This window comes from Apis florea, unplaced genomic scaffold (assembly GCF_048593485.1).
Source record: "Apis florea isolate Af1SG1 unplaced genomic scaffold, ASM4859348v1 contig_2190_pilon, whole genome shotgun sequence".
NCBI lineage: Eukaryota > Metazoa > Arthropoda > Insecta > Hymenoptera > Apidae > Apis > Apis florea.
Genome location: NW_028256541.1, coordinates 1181066 through 1190321, shown reverse-complemented (window position 1 = coordinate 1190321; position 9256 = coordinate 1181066). Strand labels below are relative to the sequence as shown.

General features: G+C 29.9%; 1 pseudogene across 1 annotated transcript; it reads right to left on the bottom strand.

Annotated features, from left to right (window-relative positions):
- Positions 1–3442: 3442 nt before the first annotated feature.
- LOC100869532 (uncharacterized) lies at positions 3443–8673 on the bottom strand (annotated as a pseudogene). Its single transcript, XR_015294557.1, has 5 exons — positions 8518–8673; positions 8284–8463; positions 8101–8146; positions 6677–6979; positions 3443–4272 (listed from the first exon to the last, which is right to left on the bottom strand). The product of XR_015294557.1 is annotated as an uncharacterized LOC100869532 (transcript).
- Between the last annotated feature and the right edge of the window lie 583 nt (positions 8674–9256).

Genomic DNA, 9256 nt, shown 5'->3' with positions numbered 1-9256 from the left:
AAAAATCCTCATCGTTTGTACAATCGAACGAAATTTTGAGCCATCATCGATTTTACAATCGAAACAATTACCATAAACTTTATCTCGCGTTTCAAGAATTCTATCTCGATATAAATATTAAATATTTTCAATACATTTTCAAATTTTATAATATATAGTCTAATATGTGAATTCGATGAAAATCTTTTTCTCAATCGGTTTCACAAATGAAACGATTAATAAATCATTGATTCGATTGTGTCGCGGAAATCACGCACTTTTTCAATTAAGGAACTTCCCTTTTGAACAACATGTGTATACGAAGAGTGGTTTGCATGAGCATTAAATGAATGAAAGCCGTAATCGAGGATGAAATCGATGGATTCGCGACATTTCTCTGCGCACGCTGCTATGCGTGTTTGCTTTCCCTGATTATTTAATGCCGTGTGCCATGGCTTTTTTGCAAAGTGATTTCCTTTCAAATGAGAAGAATTTCGTGTCATTACTATTCAATAAAGCTTCATACTTTTTCTTAATTATTTTTTTACTAATTATTATAACTTATTGTTGTTGATGTTGTTATTATCATTTCTTTAAAATTTGACTTTGGTTTTAATTGAATTAATATTAAGCCATTATTATTATTATTTAAATTCCAATGAATATATACTTTATTTATAATATGAAGTAAAATTGATGATTTTTTTATTTTTAATTAAAGTAACAGAAAAAAAATAACTATTTTAAATAGAATAAGAAATAAATTTATTTGATAAAATATTTTCAAATAAATTATAAAGAATAAATTATTTTCAAGTAATTGATTTGTTAAATATTAGATTATTATAAATAATATTAGAAAAATAAATAAATAAATAATAGAATTTATATATATATATATATATATATATATATATATATATATATATATATTCTATAATACAAATAAATACAAGTTGAACATTTATTCTTTTTTTATTCTGAAAATTCTTCTAATTTTTTTACAATATTATATTTTGAAAAAAATGAAATTTTTATGAATTTTTTTTTTATTCTCATAAATATTCCTGCATAAATTTGTAATTTCAATTTTTCATTTTTTTCATGGAATAAAATTTTACAAATGTATTAAACAAACTTATATTGACAAATTAATTAATTTGTAATTATTTATTGCAAAAATTCTAAAACGTATGTTTTCCAAAAAATATATCAATATAAATTCGGATATTAGTCAAACACAAATAACAAAAAAGAAAAGGACAGAAAAAGAGATAAAAAAAATAAAAAGATATCATATATCACGTAAACAGAATTCATTTAATCCGAACTGTAAATATTAATAAAAATTACAATTAAATCCCTTTCCTATTTCGCGTATCCATAATTCAAGGCAACGCGTCACGAAGTCATAAAAATAGTAAATAACAATGACAGCCATTAAAAATATTACGTTCAGACTCGAATTCATTTGAAAATAAAATCTTCGAGAGTTTTTCTCAAAAGTATTTTTAAATAAATGAATATTACACTAAGAATAAAAGTTACTATTAATGGTCATTTTCAATTCAATATCTGTTTGCAAAAAATATGCTTGAATATATTTGGAAATAAGTCAAGAGTTGCTCTTTTAGTTAAATTTATATTACAAATTGAGAGTGATTGTTTCTTAAAATAATTGTTACTTTCATGATTGTGACCTTCGCAATGTATGATTATTTTCTAATAGTCGAAGAAACATGTATTTTCTAATTTTCTAGATTTTTATCTTCAAAAGATCGTTTCTGATTAATTTATGAAATGCTTCAAAGTTTTCGAAATTTTTATTTTTTTCTTAGATTATTTTTTAAAATATTCTCAAATATATTTTTTGACTTTCTATTTCTTATTTTTATTTAATATTTTAAAATTAATATATAAGATAATTTTTACAATTTATAATGACAAAAAAAATTTTATATCACTATATTTATTATTAGATTCAATTATATTATATTATATGTATCATAGATATGATTATATAAAATTTGATAGATATTCTATAAAACGAAATGCCAACATATTATAAAAATATATTTCATTGGAAAATTGTAAAATATAATTACATGTAAATTATCAAACAAAAATTTATAAAATCAATTAAAATAATGTTTTTAAAATAGCTTGTAACAGTTCATAAAATTTATCGATGTTTACGTATTATGTATTATGGGAAGTAAATTTTGTTAGAAGTTATGAATAAATCTGTACATTTCATTCCATTTTAATGTCTATAGCGAGAAATAATCTCGCGAATGCTTCTCGTGAATGTTTCAAATGCAAATACGTTTAAGGGGAAAACTTCGTCTTTTAAATATGTTTAAGGAAAAATCGTTCTCAGAATTATTTTTCACTAGCAAACACTGATCGAGAATTAAAATTATTCTCAAGTAATCATTTTCAACGCAATATTCAACTGCGAAAAATCTCGTAAGAGATTTTTACTCTCAATTGCATTCACACCTTCAAATCCATGGCTGCATATCCATATCTGATGCTTTCCTCGAGTCGATCATTTTAACCATACCGTGTCCATGATATTTACGCCGTTGCAATATCGTAACTGAGGAAACGTTATTGCCGCGAGCTGGAACGATAGTAAATCCATTGGTTCGGCAATAATCGCGGCCTGGCCATACTCGTTTACGACCGTTTCACAGCGATTTTAATTTTCACCTTTGTACAAGATGACCGTGGGATTTATAAATCGAAAGTAGATTTGCCGAATTCGGGCGAATTAACGTGCGCGTTTAATTCACGTTGTTCTGACGCTTTGCATTATTGCGTATTGTTAAATCCAGAAATACACAAAAAAATGCTGATGCAGAACGTGAAAAAAACGCAAGGAATGAAAAATACCAATCTGATTTATAAACGAATTTCTGTGAATCTTAAAAATTATTTGTTTTTTCTTTATAATTTATTTTATAAAAAATCTTTATAAGAAGAAGATTTATAAAAAAATCTTAAAAGAAATGTTTTTTCTTGAGTATAATCTCATTCTTTATTCTACAACTCTTTAAATATGCACAAATGTTTACTTTCCTATAATTTTTAAAATTGTAATAAATACAAGAAAAAACTGTTAAAATAAAAAAATTCAATGTTTCATAAAATTAAAACAATGAAATTAGATTATTAATTATATCGAATCTTATTCCTTTCCTTTATAATTACTTTCTTCTTTTTTTTTCTGAGAAAATTGTTTGGCGATAACAATTATAACATTTTTAAGTTTCAAAGAATTTTAAACAAAGGATACGCGAAATAAAAGAACACAAATTGAAATTTTAATCACAAATTTTAATTACAAACAAATGATACTTCGAATAGGGGAAAAAAAGAGCAGATAGTTCATATTTTACTTATTAATTAAAATATTCAAATTTGGAGAAAAGGGATGAAAATAGAAAATAAACCAAGATTTGTGTGTCAATAAATTTTTAATTCTTGCCGATTCAAAATGTGTAAATCAATTACAAAGGTACAAAAAGAATCCTATACGGTGTAAATTATTTTTTCTCCCACATCGCTTCGAATTTCATATTTTTATTTCATTTTACTTGAAAAGTGGATCTCACGTACATGTACATACTATAACGACATGGGATCAAATGTACAATATCTACAATATTATTTGCTAAACATTTTGATCGAAGAGTAGCCCATACCCATACCCTCACGCAAAACGTTCCACAAACTCACAACAGATCAAATACATCAAATTCAATTTCTAATCGAAAGGAAACACTTTTACACGGATACATTTGTGTAGACAATTTTCATATTCTGATAGCGTGATTCGACAACGGATCCAAAGCTCGCCCCGAAGTGGATTGGCAATCTCTACCAGCGTACGTACATCCAAAGCTCACTCTCAACGTGTACACACACCGCCAGGAAGAAAAGGAAACCTCGGAAGCGTGATCTCGTTCTTTACTGTCCATGGATCCACTATTGTCCTCTCTTTTATATCTGGGAACTCGCGAGATGGAAACACGGTTCCTTGGTCGCGATCACGTTATTTCCGCCTTCTTCCTCCATGGATGCATTCGCGATGTTCTTCCTCGCGTACAAGAATAAAAGAAGAAGAAGAAGAAGAAGAAGAAGAATCGGTAAGGAGAGGGGTCAGGGTTGTCTCTTCGTGAACCGAGAATCGGTGATTACAGCCAAGATGTGCACTGGTGGTGATCGGTGAGCAAAATTTCCTTCTAATTATTCGCCTGGTCCCCGTTTTTGTCCTTTACCACCAGCCTGAAAAGAATTTTTCGTGCGTTAATCGCGAAGGGACGACACTCTTCTTCATCGGGCGATGGCCCCGGTGACGCGCTTTTGTTTACGAGCCTCTTTGTCTTTCACGATCCGACGTTGGATCATCCTTGTTTTTTTCCCCATTATTTTGTAACGCGAAGCACCCTTTAATCAAAAGCCCATGGAACCCCCAGGTGGTTGGATTGTTTGTTACGTCGTTTCGTCCCAATTATACTCGATTTCGAAAATTTGTTTCCCGTTGTAACGTTACTTCATCGAAAACCTGAAGCCTTTTAATTAATCGGAATCAAGGCATCAGATTGAGAAGGAAGATCGAACGTTTAGTTTTTACGCGGGAAAAATGGGCAAATGTGTTTTTAAAAGTGGGATCGGTCGAATTTTTATTTTTTTCACTTTTTCCCCGGGAAGGGGAAAATGGCTTTTTATCGAATCTCGCGCATCGAATCTTCCACGTAAACAGCTTAATTGGCATTTAAATTAATCGGCATTGCACGAGGTTTATAAATTTAGATGGTCGAGGTCCATTCATTTTCAGGTAGATGTATAGATATTGCATTTCGAATTACTAAATCAAGTAATTTATTCGATGTCTTTCCATTCGATTCCGTTTAAAAAATGATTAATATTAGTATTATTTGATTATATATATATATATTAATATACGATGGTTCGTGAATGAACGATTAATTTTACATAATTTGGTTGATAAATCTTTGAAGCGAATAGCAATCTTAGAGAGGAAGAAGCGAAGAAGATGAATCACGAATTCATTATACTTTGTAATAGTTTCGTGAAATTATTAAATTGTTTTACATAAAATTTGATTGTACAGTACATTCAATAACTTTCGAATTACTTTAGAAGAAAAAATAAATTTTAATAATTGATTGTTAGATTCTTAAGACAAATGTTTTTAAAAAATCGTAAGGATTATAAAAATATTGTATTGTTGTATTGCATGAAATTATTTGATGATGAATTTTCGGTTTGTTTCATTTATTTTCGCGTGTTTGCGTGAAGTATCAATTCTTATAAAATTTAATAAACGCTATAGATATTTTTTGTTTGTTTAATAAAATTTATTTGATATTGTAATTCTGGTTAATGACAAGCGAAAAATATAAGCCGGAATACGTATATTTTATTAGTTATTTTTTATCGTGGAGAAAAGGAAATATTTTTACTTTTACAAATAATAAGAAAAAATTTATTCGAAACAAATTAAAGCAAGAAGAATAGAAAAAAGCAAAATAAAACAATTTTGTTTGTCTAATAATTCAACAATTTTGAATAAATATTAAAGCTTTTAATATTCCATCCATTGAATTATTTTTTAACTAAATCTAATAATTATTTTAATATTTAATCAAATATTTTTAACTTTTCTTTTTATATTCAATATAATCGATTGCATAATATTTTTTAGTAAATTCCAATAAAATGGTATAATTAATCACAATTTTTATTACTACTAATAATTCTTTACATCGATTCAATTCAAAAACCATTCCATTTATCTTCCTTTGTTTCGACAAATTAAATCGAGGATCAGCAACAACACGAGGATCATAAACAAACATGTAAATAAATCCCTTTGCCTTCGAATTCCAACTAAACCAGCTAATTAACGCGTTACGCTTTTCAACAAATCTATCAAACAAAGATCCGGCTTTCCAAATCAAACGTAATTTTCACGCCTCCAAAAAATCATTCGTGATTCATCGCTTTTCATTTCGTTATATACATTTTTTAAAATTTTATAAATCTCCAATATTTATTATTTCCAAATTGGTATAATGAGACGATAAAAACAAAGAAAAATGAAGAAAAAGAAAAATGCTGCTATAGAAAGTTCATTATAACTTTGAACTTTTTTGATTAACCATTTTTACTTTAAAATTAATATCAAAGTAAAAAGGAAAAAGAAAAAAATTGTAGAAAATTTTTTAAATATTTCAATCAATATTTCTCGAAATTAAGAAAAAAGAGAAGAATAAAAAAAAAAAGAATAGAAAAAAATCATAATAACAAACTTCGATTAATATTCTTACATCGAAAAGAAAATTGAAACAAAAAAAAAAAAAAATGAAATCATAGAAAAATTTATGATAATTTCAAACAATTTTAATCAAAGTTCCTACTTCAAAATTGACATCAAGCAACAGAAAAACAACAACCAAATAATAAAGAAAAAGGATTGTTAAAAATTCATTATCATATATTACTTACTCCAAACTCCAAATACTTTTCATTGATGTTTGAGATATTTTAAATTTAAAAAAGAAGAAAAAAGAGAAGATAAATAAAGAAAAAGAAAAAAAAGAAGAAAAAGAAAAAACAATTAATATCTTGGAAAAATATTTCAAAAGTCGTATTAACTACTCACCGCCTCCGCCACCACCGCCGCTCCATCCACCACCACCGCCGCTCCATCCTCCTTTCCATCCACCACCGCCACCACTCGGCCATCCGCCACCACCACCAGCCCATCCACCACCGCCTCCACTAGGCCATCCACCGCCTCCACCGCTAACAGTGATCACTTTGATGATTTTTCCGCCGCCACCTCCGCCTCCACCTCCACCACCACCGTACTTCCAGCCGCCACCACCACCTCCACCGGACCAGCCACCGCCACCTCCATTCCAGCCACCACCTCCACCAGACCAACCGCTGCTTATGTAACCAGCTGTAAAGTGAAACAAAATAATCCGTCAATATTTTTGACTAAATAATGAAAATTGACACTTCGAAATATTTGTCCTGTATTTATTATAAATTATTGGATTTTGATTATGATATTTAAATAAGTTGATGAAAGTATGTGAAATCGTTATTGAATATTTTTAGAAATATAGAAGGAAAAAAAATATTTTTAGAATAAAAATTATTCTTTTCTGACAATCTTCGATTAACAAGAGTAACAAATCTACTGTATGTCGAATTTGAATACTGATATGAAAAAGAAGTAATTTATATAAAATTATAAATAATAATATAAATAATAAACATGTCAATTTGCTTTATTGAAAATTATATTATACGAAACAAAGAATTTATAAAAATGTGATAATAGTATTCTATGTTACTGTTTTGTACAAGGAAAGCTCGTGAAATATTGTGCGAGTAAATTATTTAAAAATTCTTTGCTATCAAAATTCATACACCACTACGTTTCAAAATTATTTGAAATTTAATACCAGTAAACGAAAATACTCATGCCAAAATAAATTATTTCTATTTCATGTATGTATAAAAATACCAATTTCGACCGAATTTCATCGTCTACACTTATTTGTTAAAACTGTATTATTTCTTTTATTTTCAAATCTTCCCCGCGGTTATTACAAGTACACGGGCGATTTGATTTCGTAGTAACTCGATTAACGATCGAAGAGGCAAGCGATCGTGAAAATTGAGAGAGCGTGCGCGCGTTTTTTACCCGTCACTCGATTAACGTCTTCTCCCGAGGGTAAGAAAGCTCGTTCCAATCGCGGCGTTTCGATCGTTCCTTGGTTAATCGGAATTACGGTATACCAATCACGATATATTCTCGATTCCGCATTATAGACAAATTTGCACATTCACTGTTTTAAAAATTTAAACCTTTTCACGAGCAATTTATGCAATTTGTATCATCTTCAGCTTAGCCAGGAATGAGGCGACACATAATATCAATCCCCTTCCCGATAAAGATGCTACTAATATTTACGAAACGTTGGGATTCAGTTTCTACTGGACGTGACTCGCATCCAGGAGTTCTATATGTAATAATAACAATTCGTTCACTGGTTACAGGGTACTACTTACCATAGGAAGTGGCTACGAGCGCCAAGAGGATCGTAATCGCGAACACCTGTAACAAAAATATCACGTGAATTCTTGGAAATAGAGATAGAGATAGAGAGAAAGAGAGAGAGAGAGAGAGAGAGAGATGATAAAAGGAACACCGTAAAGATCGAGAGGCTCACGCACGCCTGTGTTACCACGTACCTTCATGTTGAGGTGTTTGATGCCCATCGTCGGAACCGGTGCCTCTTTTATAGCTCTTGCCTTTCTTCGCGGATCCCCGCCCTTCCGCCTCTCTCCGCCGACGGTCACCAGTTCGTCTTCTGGTAACACCTAACTTTCGTCCCACCACCATTGGAACAAAAATCTCCCTACCAACCGAGACTGTCAGTATATGCACTTCGAACCCCCTCTTCAGGGTCTCTCTCTACTTGTTACCGATGTAACCGACGTAACGATCCTCGTGCCGGTTAATCTGAACGGGCGATCGTGAATCTTTTGAAGAGGCCGCCATTGCGTCTGGGTTACAGGGTCGTGCGATCCTTTCTGCTTAACGCATACAGTTTTTTGCGTCTTCTCGTACGTATGTCTCATTTCTGAGTTTTGTCCGTTTCTGTGAGTTTATTTCGTTTCTTTTTTATGTGTATACTCTCTCTTCTTTTGTTGTTTTTCTGTCTCTCCAAGCGTGGATACGTATCTGGTTTTTGTCTATCTACGCATCGCCTTTTTGTTTTCTCAAGTATTTACATGTATCTAGAAAGAGTGTGCGTCTCTCTAGTGTTTAGATTTATATCCGTCAGAACATGTATATTTATTCTTTGTTTCTAACTTTTATATTTTTATGCATTGTCTTTCTTTCTATAATATCTAAATGTATGCGAAGGTAGATCTTCTGTAGACATACTATTTATTATATTTATTGTATATAAATGCAGTTTATAATATCTAACTAGCTATATATAATTAAAACATGTTATTTTCTATCTTTTGTGTATGTGTATGTGTGTGATTATTTTCTATATTTATATTTATTCTCTATACTTCTGCGTATACTAATTTTTTTTCTCTTTTGTTTGAATTGTCTTTTTATTTTCGAGTGTGTTTTTCTTCATATTTATTTCTTCTTCATTATTATTAAATTTTTTTTCGAAGCATTTCTTTGAAGTACACAAGTACT